The sequence below is a fragment of the Bos grunniens genome, chromosome 17, assembly GCF_055505025.1.
Source record: "Bos grunniens cultivar Pamir isolate PY7600 chromosome 17, Bosgru_T2T1.0, whole genome shotgun sequence".
NCBI classification, from domain to species: domain Eukaryota; kingdom Metazoa; phylum Chordata; class Mammalia; order Artiodactyla; family Bovidae; genus Bos; species Bos grunniens.
Window position 1 is genome coordinate 54,917,223 of NC_141181.1, and position 12,586 is coordinate 54,929,808.

General features: G+C 40.6%; 1 long non-coding RNA gene across 1 annotated transcript; it reads right to left on the reverse strand.

The window, feature by feature from the left end:
* Positions 1 to 1,973: 1,973 nt before the first annotated feature.
* LOC147355435 (uncharacterized) lies at positions 1,974 to 11,492 on the reverse strand. Its single transcript, XR_015144498.1, has 4 exons — positions 10,963 to 11,492; positions 7,275 to 7,481; positions 5,736 to 5,841; positions 1,974 to 2,514 (listed from the first exon to the last, which is right to left on the reverse strand). It is a non-coding gene; the product is annotated as an uncharacterized LOC147355435 (long non-coding RNA).
* Between the last annotated feature and the right edge of the window lie 1,094 nt (positions 11,493 to 12,586).

Below are 12,586 nucleotides of genomic sequence, written 5' to 3' on the forward strand. Positions count from 1 at the left end.
TTCCCTTGTTAATTTTCTGTTTAGTTGATCTATCCATAAGTGTGAGTGGGGTATTAAAGTCTCCCACTATTATTGTGTTATTGTTAATTTCTCCTTTCATACTTGTTAGGATTTGTCTTACATACTGCGGTGCTCCCATGTTGGGTGGATATATATTTATAATTGTTATATCGTCTTCTTGGATTGATCCTTTGATCATTATGTAGTGACCTTCTTTGTCTCTTTTCACAGCCTTTGTTTTAAAGTCTAATTTATCTGATACGAGTATTGTGACTCCTGCTTTCTTTTGGTCCCAATTTGCATGGAAAATCTTTTTCCAGCCCTTCACTTTCAGTCTGTATGTGTCCCCTGTTTTGAGGTGGGTCTCTTGTAGACAACATATGTAGGGGTCTTGTTTTTGTATCCATTCAGCCAGTCTTTGTCTTTTGGTTGGGGCATTCAACCCATTTACGTTTAAGGTAATTACTAATAAGTATGATCCCGCTGCCATTTACTTTATTGTTTTGGGTTCGAGTTTATACACCATTTTTGTGTTTCCTGTCTAGAGAATATCCTTTAGTATTTGTTGGAGAGCTGGTTTGGTGGTGCAGAATTCTCTCAGCTTTTGCTTGTCTGAAAAGCTTTTGATTTCTCCTTCATACTTGAATGAGATCCTTGCTGGGTACAATAATCTGGGCTGTAGGTTATTTTCTTTCATCATTTTAAGTATGTCTTGCCATTCCCTCCTGGCTTGAAGAGTTTCTATTGAAAGATCAGCTGTTATCCTTATGGGAATTCCCTTGTGTGTTATTTGTTGTTTTTCCCTTGCTGCTTTTAATATTTGTTCTTTGTGTTTGATCTTTGTTAATTTGATTAATATGTGTCTTGGGGTGTTTCTCCTTGGGTTTATCCTGTTTGGGACTCTCTGGGTTTCTTGGACTTGGGTGATTATTTCCTTCCCCATTTTAGGGAAGTTTTCAACTATTATCTCCTCAAGTATTTTCTCGTGGTCTTTCTTTTTGTCTTCTTCTTCTGGAACCCCTAAGATTCGAATGTTGTAGCGTTAAAGAGTCAATATATAATGAATAATGCAATAAATGAAATTAAAACACTCTGGAGCCAACAAATAGTAGAATAACAGAGGCAGAAGATAGGATTAGTGAATTAGAAGATAGAATGGTAGAAATAAATGAATCAGAGAGGATAAAAGAAAAACGAATTAAAAGAAATGAGGACAATCTCAGAGACCTCCCTGTCTATTCTTTTTTACCTTCAGAAAAGAAAACACAAAAACCTTTTAAACCACAGGCAGGGCCATTATCCACTACATAAAACCAACGAGAAAATCTGAATAAGACGCTCTAGGGTTCATGGGCACAAGGGTACGAGCTAATGACCTATCATTAGAGGTGAGCTGCCACATCTGGAGGCGCCCAGCCCTCACCTGCTTTTTGGGGTGCAGCCCCTACTGCTTCCATCTGGCACAATCCCAGAGCCATACTGGGGCTCCCCGAGCTCGTTTCAGTCTTCCGGCACTGACTCAGAAGGCACTCAACCTGCTCCTGAGGAACCTGAGAGGGTAACAGGCAGGAAGGCCAGGGGTCTCCAAACTGAGGAAATAGGCTGTAAGTATCAGTCGTTTTTTTCTCTCTCTTAAGTGGCAGTTCAGTTTGGTTCAGTCACTCAGTCGTGTCCGACTCCATGGACTGCAGCACACCAGGCTTCCCTGTCCATCACCAACTCCCGGAACTTGCTCAAACTCATGTCCATCACGTCAGTGATGCCATCCAACCATCTCATCCTCTGTCATCCCCTTCTCCTGCCTTCAATCTTTCCCAGCATCAGAGTCTTTTTCAATGAGTTGGTTCTTCTCATCAAGTAGATGTTTTTCTGGAACTCTTGCTTTTTCGATGATCCAGTGGATGTTGGCAATTTGATCTCTGGTGTTGTAGCCATGCGTTCCGGGAAACAAACTCACTCAGAAGGACAGTGCAGATAGTGGAGTGCAGTTTATTACACAGGCGGGCCCAAGGCAGAGTCTCCTCTTAGCCAAGGACCCCGACCAGTTTTTGTGAAAACCTTGTACAATCTAAGTGTACATGCCCAAACACACCTCCCCAAATTCCCTGAAACTAGTCTGAACAAAGGAAAAGAAAGATACAATCAAAGTTAATCCATGATTCATATGCCTTAAGCCTAGGTAGTTAACAGTGGACAATTATCAATAGGCCTGTGGTCATAGCCCAACAAGCATAATAGAATTTATGATTCTATTCGGCTACACAGATAATTAGGCTATTCTTTTAGGTGATGGAGAGTCTAGGTACGAGCCTTTGGGCTCTTTCATCCAGGGGGTCTGGTTTTCCAGTTGGTGTGTCGTTTCCATAGATACTGGGCATATAGCTCCAAGTATACAGTCCGGCCCAAGACAGAGTCTGCTTTTAAGATGGAGCCTGTTCTGCTTCCTCCTTCACCGGTTCCTCTGCCTTTTCTAAATCCAGCTTCAACATCTGGAAGTTCACGGTTCAGGTACTACTGAAGTGCCAGGAGGAAACAAACATCAAATATCAGATTTCTTTCCCTTGTCTATACAAAATTAAAAGGAGGCTTCTTTTAAAATTCTGTGCTGCCAACACCTGGTTCCACCTGAACTTAACTTTTCTCAAACCTTCAGCTAACCAATGCATTTTTCTTATGGAAATATTTGTCTTAAGCTATGTTAATGAACTGTGTATTTACCCTAGACTCTGACTTTCTTCAAAGTCAGTTTGCCTAAGACTCAGAACAGGCCTTGACAAACCAGTATGTTTTACTCATGCAAATTTTCTCTTAAGCTATGCTAATGAGACTATGTATTTGCTTGGAAATCTGCCTTTCTTCAAGGTTCATGTCATTCACTTTATGGCCCGGGATGACTCACCTTGTGCCAATGTTATCTCAAAATACATGTTGTGGGTGAGGGACCTGGTGCCACTCTTGAGTTTTGAGACATTTCCTTTCTCTAATTAGCAGCTATGTAGCAGGGGGGCACTCTTTCTGCCCCCTTCTGATGTCTATGTCAGAAGCTTTCTCTATCTTTTTTATACTTTAATAAAATTTTTATCACACAAAAGCTCTGAGTCACCAAGCCCCATCACTGGCCCTGGATTGAATTGAATTCCTCTTCTCCAGAGGGCAAGAATCCCGGCGTCTTCCACAGCTCAGCAACAACCTTTCAAACCAGAGCTGGGAACGTGGCTTGTTAAAAACAATAAATGTTTCCAGGTAAATATTGTCAGTTCTCTTGGCATAAAACAGGGTCTCTGTGTCTGACTGTGATAGGGTTTTCCTCCCCACAATTTACTATTGTATTTCTGACTTCACACGTCTCTATTTTCAACAAAGGGAGGAAGAATATTCTCTTAATAAGCTTTTTGAAAAATTAGAATCAGGGGCTGAGTTCAAAGAATGTGGTAGCTGTGCTGTTCAGTCGCTAAGTTGCGTCTGACTTTATGCAACCCCACGGACTGCAGAACGTCAGGCTTCTCTGTCACCCACTGTCTCCTGGAGTTTGCTCAAATTCATGTCCACTGAGTCTGTGATGCTGTCTAACCATCTCATTCTCTGCTGCCCTCTTTTCCTATTCCTGTCAATCCTTCCCAGAATCAGGGTCTTTTTCAACGAGTCGGCTGTTCGCATCAGGTGGCCAAAGTACTGGAGCTTCAGCTTTAGCATCAGCCCTTCCAATGAATATTCAGGGTTGATTTCCCTTAGGATTGACTGGTTTGATCTCCCTGCAGTCCAAGGGACTCTCAAAAAGAGTCTTCTCCAGCACCACGATTCGAAAGCATTAATTCTTTGGCACTTAGCCTTCTTTATGTTTCAACTCTCAAATCTATATATGACTACTGGAAAAACCATAGCTTTGACTAGATGAACCTTTGCTGGCAAAGTGATGTGGTGGCTGTATAATATACTAATATGAAAAAGTCTACCATAATGAAAACAATGTTCCAATAACATTCACATAAAAAAAAAAGATGGCATAAGATACATACCCATACATGCTGGCATATGCAAGCATATTCCTGAAAAGTGCACAAAAACCAGGAATAGGTTCACCTGGGGAGGGTGGCCGAGGGGTCGGGGAGAATGTGAGGTCTAACTTTAACATTTCAGAGTATTTTGGAAAATGTCTTACATGCATTCCATATATTAAAAAAATAATTAACTAGTATTTGCTTTGCTGAGACTGTGAAACTGGTTGGTTCCATGTGATGTACAGACAGCTTGTGGATCTTCAATAGCACAGAATTTCACAACAGTGCATTTTGCAAAGTAATTCCATTTTTGGTTATGATGGTAGGGGGTGTGGACTGAATTTTTTGTTTTAATTGTTTTATACCTTTCATTTAATGCTACTTGGTTTGGTGGCAGTGAACAGTCCAGTGATAATACTGAAAGTTAAAGTGTTAGTCGCTCAGTCATTCCGATTCTTTGCGACCCCATGGACTGTAGCCAGCTAGGCTCCTCTGTCCATGGGATTCCCCAGGCCAGAATACCGGAGTGAGTAGCCTTTCCCTTCTCCAACCCAGGGATCAAACACAGGTCTCCTACATTGCAGGCAGATTCTTTATCATCTGAGCCATCAAGGAAGCCCAGTAATAACAGTGACACCTCATAGTTACTATACAGCTATATGGCTCTGGGTCTCAATTCTTCCCAAGTATCACTGCTTAAAATCTTCATAGCAACCATTGATGTAAGTTATCATCCCCATTTTCAGCAAGGGAAAGGTTGAGGCACTAAGGTTAAATGACCTGATCAAGACCACACAATTGGCAGTGACAGCCAGGATTCCCATCTTGGCCCTCAGCTGCAGAGTCCATTCTTTAACCACTGCCGCTCCAGCCCTCAGGAAGGGGAAGAGCTGCAAGCTGCTTCGTATGTGGGCTTCTGCAAACTTGGGAGCTAGTTTAACTGGCTCAAGGCCACACATATCCACACATTCATTATAGAAATGGGTACCTCTATTTACGTAAGAACTAGCTGGAGCAGCAGTTTACAGAGAACCTTGTAATTTTGAGTTAGTTTTTCTACTTCTTTGCAACAAATGACTCCTGAAGGAATAGACAGCCTAAATTGAATCTCACCCATCTATATTGTAAAGAAATTATTAACAACTCAGAAAGTTCCCTTATGGCTGGAAGATGTATGATTCTGCTGTTTTTTCATCAAAATGAACACAAATGTGTTCAACATAAATACCAAAGTTACTACCAGTGGGATTTCTGTTAGTCTTGGCAAAGAAACCATGAGCGAGATAATTACTAACAAGAGTGCATAAATACCGTTTCAAAACATGAAGTTAAAAAAAAAAGAGGGAGAATTAAATTCTAGGCCTGAGAATTATCTTTGTATTTATAATTACTAACAAGAGTGCATAAATACCATTTCAAAACATGAAGTTAAAAAAAAAAAAAGAGGGAGAATTAAATTCTAGGCCTGAGAATTATCTTTGTATTTTAAAAACACTCTAGAATTCAACTAGTCATTATGAGAATGGCCACCTTCAAGCCAAATGAAGTCTGAGGTAGAACCCAGGTCTACTCACCCCCCCTCTAAATTATGCAAACTTGATGATGCTATAAATCCTTCCCTTAGAAAAATTCACATACACACTCACAGTAACTTACTGCATAGACTTTCAGGGCACTCACAGACCCGGGTCAATAACCCCCCTAGGCTGAATTAGGGAATCATGGAGTGAGACCAACCTCTGCTGCCTGGTCTTGCTGCTCAATTTCTTTGGCCTAAGTCCTTATTGTCTTTCCACCACAGTCGTTTCACTTTCTGGTGTGGAATCCAAGTGTATAATGAATTCTGATAGAAGGAAAACGGCATAGCAAATCAACAAGGGTCTTTAAGACAGCAGTGATATACCCAACCCAGGAAATTATTTCCTACATCAAACTCTGATCTTAAAAGGATCTGCAGGAGGTAACTTCAAACAATTTAAAGTAAAAAACCCCACTTGAAGTGGCATCCAGGATCAAAGAGATATCTGACAGGCACCCAACTACTTATGTCTCTGGGTTTACATATTTATGTTCGAATTCATAAAACAAGGCCAGGGATTCAACTTAATTAGATTAACTACTGAAACAGAAATGAGTTAAGGGACTTGGAGAGAACAAAGGATGGAGAAAGAACCTGAAAGACCTTCTTAATTAAAATAACTAAAATGCTAAATGGAATGTAAAAATGATGTTAAAACAATAAATTATAGGGCCGGCAGGAAAAAGATTAGCAGACTGATACCTAAACAGAGTGCAAATAGGAACCTTGAACTTTGGGAGGAAGGTGGGCACCAACATGGCTTTGTCTTCAGCAGTGCGTGTGTGCTCAGTTGTGTCCCGTGGACTGTAGCCTGCCACACTCCTTTGTCCATGGAACTTTCCAGGAAAGAACATTGGAGCAGGTTGCCATTTCCTACTCCACGGAATCTTCCCAACCCAGGTATCAAACTCATGTCTCCTGTGCTGGTAGGCAGATTCTTTACCACTGAGCCACCTGGGAAGCCTGTCTTAAAGGCTTCTTCAACACCCCAAAACCCTTCCACTTCAGTTTTTATGACTCTGGGGGTGCTGGGGAAGGGGGTAAAGCCCAGAATCTACTTAAGGAAGGGAATCTGTTCTATTAGAAGGCTGCCCCCCGCCCATTTTTTTAAAGGCATCTAATTGAAGAAAGTGGGGAAAACCACTATACCATTCAGGTATGACCTAAATCAAATCCCTTATGATTATACAGTGGAAGTGAGAAATAGATTTAAGGGACTAGATCTGATAGACAGAGTGCCTGATGAACTATGGACGGAGGTTCATGACATTGTACAGGAGACAGGGATCAAGACCATCCCCAAAAATAGAAATGCAAAAAGGCAAAATGGCTGTCTGAGGAGACCTTACAAACAGCTGTGAAAAGAAGAGAAGTGAAAAGCAAAGGAGAAAAGGAAAGATATAAGCATCTGAATACAGAGTTCCAAAGAATAGCAAGGAGAGATAAGAAGGCCTTCCTCAGTGATCAATGCAAAGAAATAGAGGAAAACAACAGAATGGGAAAGACTAGAGATCTCTTCAAGAAAATTAAGAGATACCAAGGGAAAATTTCATGCAAAGATGGGCTCAATAAGGGACAGAAATGGTATGGACCTAACAGCAGCAGAAAATATTAAGAAGAGGTGGCAAGAATACATAGAAGAACTGTACAAAAAAGATTTTCACAACTCAGATAATCACGATGGTATGATCACTCACCTCAAGCCAGACATCCTGGAATGTGAAGTCAGGTGGGCCTTAGGAAGCATCACTACAAACAAAACTAGTGGAGGTGATGGAATTCCAGTTGAGCTATTTCAAATCCTAAAAGATGATGCCGTGAAAGTGCTGCACTCAATATCTCAGCAAATTTGGAAAACTCAGCAGTGGCCACAGGACTGGAAAAGGTCAGTTTTCATTCTAATCCTAAAGAAAGACGATGCCAAAGAATGCTCAAACTATCGCACAGTTGCACTCATCTCACATGTTAGTAAAATAATGCTCAAAATTCTCCAAGCCAGGCTTCAGCAATATGTGAATTGTGAACTTCCAGATGTCTAAGCTGGTTTTAGAAAAGGCAGAGGAACCAGAGATCAAATTGCCAACATCTGCTGGATCATCGAAAAAGCAAGAGTGTTCCAGAAAAAATCTATTTCTGCTTTGACTATGCCAAAGCCTTGACTGTGTGGATCACAATAAACTGTGGAAAATTCTGAAAGAGATGGGGATACCAGACCACCTGACCTGTCTCTTGAGAAACCTGTATGCAGGTCAGGAAGCAACAGTTAGAATTGGACATGGAACAACAGACTGGTTCCAAATAGGAAAAGGAGTACGTCAAGGCTGTATATTGTCACCCTGCTTATTTAACTTCTATGCAGAGTACATCATGAGAAACGCTGGGCTGGATGAAGCACAAGCTAGAATCAAGATTGCCGGGAGAAATATCAATAACCTCAGATATGCAGATGATACCACCCTTATTGCAGAAAGTGAAGAGGAACTAAAAAGCCTCCTGATGAAAGTGAAAGAGGAGAGTGAAAAAGTTGGCTTAAAGCTCAACATTCAAAAAACTAAGATCATGGCATCTGGTCCCATCACTTCATGGCAAATAGATAGGGAAATAGTGGAAACAGTGGCTGACTTTATTTTTGGGGGCTCCAAAATCACTGCAGATAGTGACTGCAGCCATGAAATTAAAAGACACTTACTCCTTGGAAGGAAAGTTATGACCAACCTAGACAGCATATTAAAAAGCAGAGACACTGCTTTGTCAACCAAAATCTATCTAGTCAAAGCTATGGTTTTTCCAGTAATCACATATGGATGTGAGAGTTGGACCATAAAGAAAGCTGAGCGCTGAAGAATTGATGCTTTTGAACTGTGGTGTTGGAGAAGACTCTTGAGAGTCCCTTGGACTGCAAGGAGATCCAACCAGTCACCCAGGAGACCAGTCCTGGGTGTTCATTGGAAGGACTGATGTTGAAGCTGAAACTCCAATACTTTGGCCACCTAATGTGAAGAGCTGACTCATCTGAAAAGATCCTATGCTGGGAAAGATTGAGGGCATGAGAAGGGGATGACAGAGGATGAGTTGGTTGGATGGCATCACCGACTCAATGGACATGGGTTTGGGTGAACTCCAGGAGTTGGTGATGGACAGGGAGGCCTGGCATGCTGCAGTTCACGGGGTCGCAAAGAGTCGGACATGACTGAGCGACTGAACTGAACTTTCTAACACTGATTAATTATGGAGGCATCCCCACTTGATTCAACCTAATTATAGTAGACCCCAATTACAGCTGGGTATATGGCATTAAAAACAAAGAGGAAATACCCTTCTAGGCAGAAAATGGTGAAGAAGCTTGCCTATCAGCTTTGGGTAGAGGAGAGTAAAAAGCTCTTTCCTACAAATTCATAATTAGCTTAATTTCATAATACCTGTATAATGTGAAAAACATCAAATGAGGAATTTAAAGATTCTATGTTGTTACTGCCCCAGTCTACCCAGGGAGGCAAACTCTTTTATCTTTTCTAGGGGAACTCCAACAACTCAGCCTGCAGAGACTCCCCACAGATAAAGATAAATGGGTAAGTAAAATGGGCAATTCCAAGTAAAAGATCACAAAATACACAGAAATAGGACCAGTAGGAACAACAGAGAAACTCCCAAAGATTTCAGATACTGGAATAATCAGACAAAATGTAAAATAACCATGTTTACCACATTTAGATAAATAACACTTAAGTTCAAAAGATTGGGAGGGAGTAAATGACAACAAAGAACCAAGCAGATTTTTGAAATCAAAGCAAAAACAAAACTTGAAATAAAAGTACAGTAATTAAAAAATTCAGTGGATGTTTTAGATAGATTAGGCATGGCTGAGGAGAAAATGAGTAAACTACAAGACAGAGCTGAAGCCATCTTTGAGAATGCAAAGCAAAGGGTCAGAGATGGAAAAAGGTGAGAGGTTAAACGGAAAAATGAGGTCTAAGACACATCTTGCCTTAAATCCCAAAGGAGAATGGGAAGAAAGCAAAGATAACTACCAACACTAGTAATTTAAATTTGTTAGAATCACCACTAAAAGAACAGTAACAGTAAATTATAAAGGATAAAACTTCAAACAGAAAAAAATGGAGGGCAGAAAAAAAGCAAGGAGGGAAACCCTCCCCTGCATCTCTCCAAAAACAGGAATCAAGCATGTCAACATGGATAAATCCCTAAAACAAAATATGCTGAAAAGAAACCATTTATAGAAGAACAGTGTTCAAAAACTGGCAAAAATTTAACACACAGTTCAGGGACATGCATAATAAAGAAAAGCAAGGAAACAATCATATACACACATTGGGACACACACACACTCTCAAGATACAAAAAGGGGGGACTGGCACATCCTCTATTAAATACGCTGGTCTCCTAAACAATGATTCGTTAGAATCTGCAGAATTCTTTCCTGATCTACCATGTCCCATGATGCAACACTAAGAAATGAAAGGCAGCTAAATCACTCTGAAAGCGGTAACTTGTTTCTGACTCTCTACCCAAAGCCTACTTAGCTAATTAGACCTTAGACACAGCATCACAAAGTTGGAAAGCCTCTAACAGTAGAAGGTTATACTGACACCCTACTGATGCTTACAGGCCTGTAAGCAAAATGATAAGCCTCTGCTTCCAACAGGGCCTTTCTGATTTTTATTCATTTTACATATGCCGCCTTTGATGTTTTTGTTTGAAGGGCTCCACCTGGCAAAAAAAAGTTTGAACAGCAGTGTCAGGAATCTTAGCTTCCTGGAGTTGGAAGAGAATGCAGATCACATTTCTTAACTCTCTATATAAACGAAATTGTGTTAACCTGAGCAAGATTATGGATTTAAAAAAAATCTTATCAAAATAAATCATGGTGACCAAAATGTGCACCCAATAAGCAATCTGCACTGCAGGAAAGCTTAGGATCACTGGTTTTCTTTCCTCTCCTTAGTCCACCATCGTTAGAAATACCCAGTGGTCCTGCAACAGCAAGAGGAACGTGAAACAGACCTCAAATCAACCTAAGCAAAGCTGGTGAGCAAAAAACCCAGTCAACCCCTGACACACCACACTGGACCTGTGCATCTTATTTACACTGTACAGCCTCCCGACTGGGGACTCAGTCTAGGATCTGTTGCAATCAACTCTGCTCAGAAAGATTAAACCTAAACATAAGAAGGAAGATGGGTGTTTGTTGGTGGGACATAAAAACCTGGAAAGTGGCTTATTTTGGTAAATAAAAGGTATAGAATTTGACTCCACTAAATGCTCATGGCGGGGGTGAATGAGCACGTCTCCAGCAGATGGCATGTGAACTTCTGCCAACCTCAGCAAGAGCATCCCTAATCCCGCCTGCTCTCCTGCAGCACCTACCTAACTCAACAGGGTTTTGCTGGAAAGGTCAGGCAGCCAGTCTGTCCCAGAACACAATGACTGGTTACTGTTCTCTTGTTCATCAGCTCTGAACAACTGGTGTGTGGGCTGGTCATCCCTGGGAAACACGGTCTTTGATAATGTGCTAATTGGGTGGCTAGAAGAAAAAAAGGAACGCATATTTTTAAAGTGGCTGCTTAGTAATTTTTCTACAAGTACATCAAATATACATCTTGGCTGAATGATTATTAAAATTCAGTAGTTGGTCACAGCCAAATACCACCAGTAGAGAAGTGGTTGTTAGGGACATAAGGATGAATTTGAAATTTATGCCCCAAAAATCTAAGTTTTAAATTATTAGAATTGTCGGAATTTCCAAAGCAGATACTGGGCAGGAATGATACTCAGCATCATCATCTGCTTTACTGCTCCTATGGTCAGTATCTGTACATCTGTTTAATACTAAGCAGATGCTCACTTCTACCTGAAGCTGGTGGAAGTCGTTTGGCTGGTGCTACAACCAAATTGAGTGCTGTGCCCTAAAACAGTAAGATTTTAAAAGCACTTAAAAGATTGCTACACTGATTAATTTCTAATATTTTGCATGCCTTATAAATCTGTTAGGTCAAATATAAAGTTCGTCCTTACCTAGGTAACAATCTATTTCCCTATATAATTATTGCTAAGTTTCTTAGTTATAACTTTTTAGTTACAGAAGTGCTTGTAATTAACTGACTTGTTTTATTCTGTAACATATAATTCAAATAACTGGCAACACACATAATTCCCACAACTAAAATGCTTACCTGTACTTGAAATGGCTCAAGTGTCTGCAATAAATCCAAATGCCATGCCTGGGTTTCGGTGATGGGAGCTAACTGCTGATCAAATGGGTAGCAGTCATCTTTCTGTTCACACAATCGTTAATCATGTACTAATTCATGGATGCAGAAACTTTAAGTAAATCAATTTCTTGGGTTGAGGCTGAAGGCACTGATAGTACATCTTCATTTTCACTCATCAGAAGTTCACATACTTAATCCAGCGAAGATGAACAAAAATTGGCTTTTGCCTGTACCTGTTCATATTTTCCTAACGTAACTTTAAAAAAAGAAATGAAGAACCACCCTTGTGGATTCAAACTAGCTGATGTACAAAGCTGGCATATGGAACTTGAAAACTCTTTGATTTTTTAAATGAGTTTTATTTTTTTTTAATGGTATTTATTTCTGGCTGTACTGGGTTTTCATTGCTGTGAGCATTTTTCTCTAGTGGTGGTGCGAGGGCTTCTCTTGTGGCAGAGCATGGGCTCAAGGTTAGGGTTAGGGTTAGCTTCAGTAGTTATAGCATGAGCTCAGTAGCTGTAGTTTCCAGGCTTAGTTGCTCTAGGGAATGTGGGATCTTCCCGGACCAGGGATGGAACCCACGTCCCCTGCACTGGCAGCTAGATTCTTTACCACTGAGCCCTAGGGGCCCCTTCTCTATTTTTGAAGGAGCATTTTTTAATATCTTCTATTGTAACCAGACATGAACAAAACATTCTTTGCCCTCCACCAGTTTTATCTTCTCTTCTACTACATTCATGATATGATGATGAGATCTCTTACCTGGAGGGTGTTTCTGC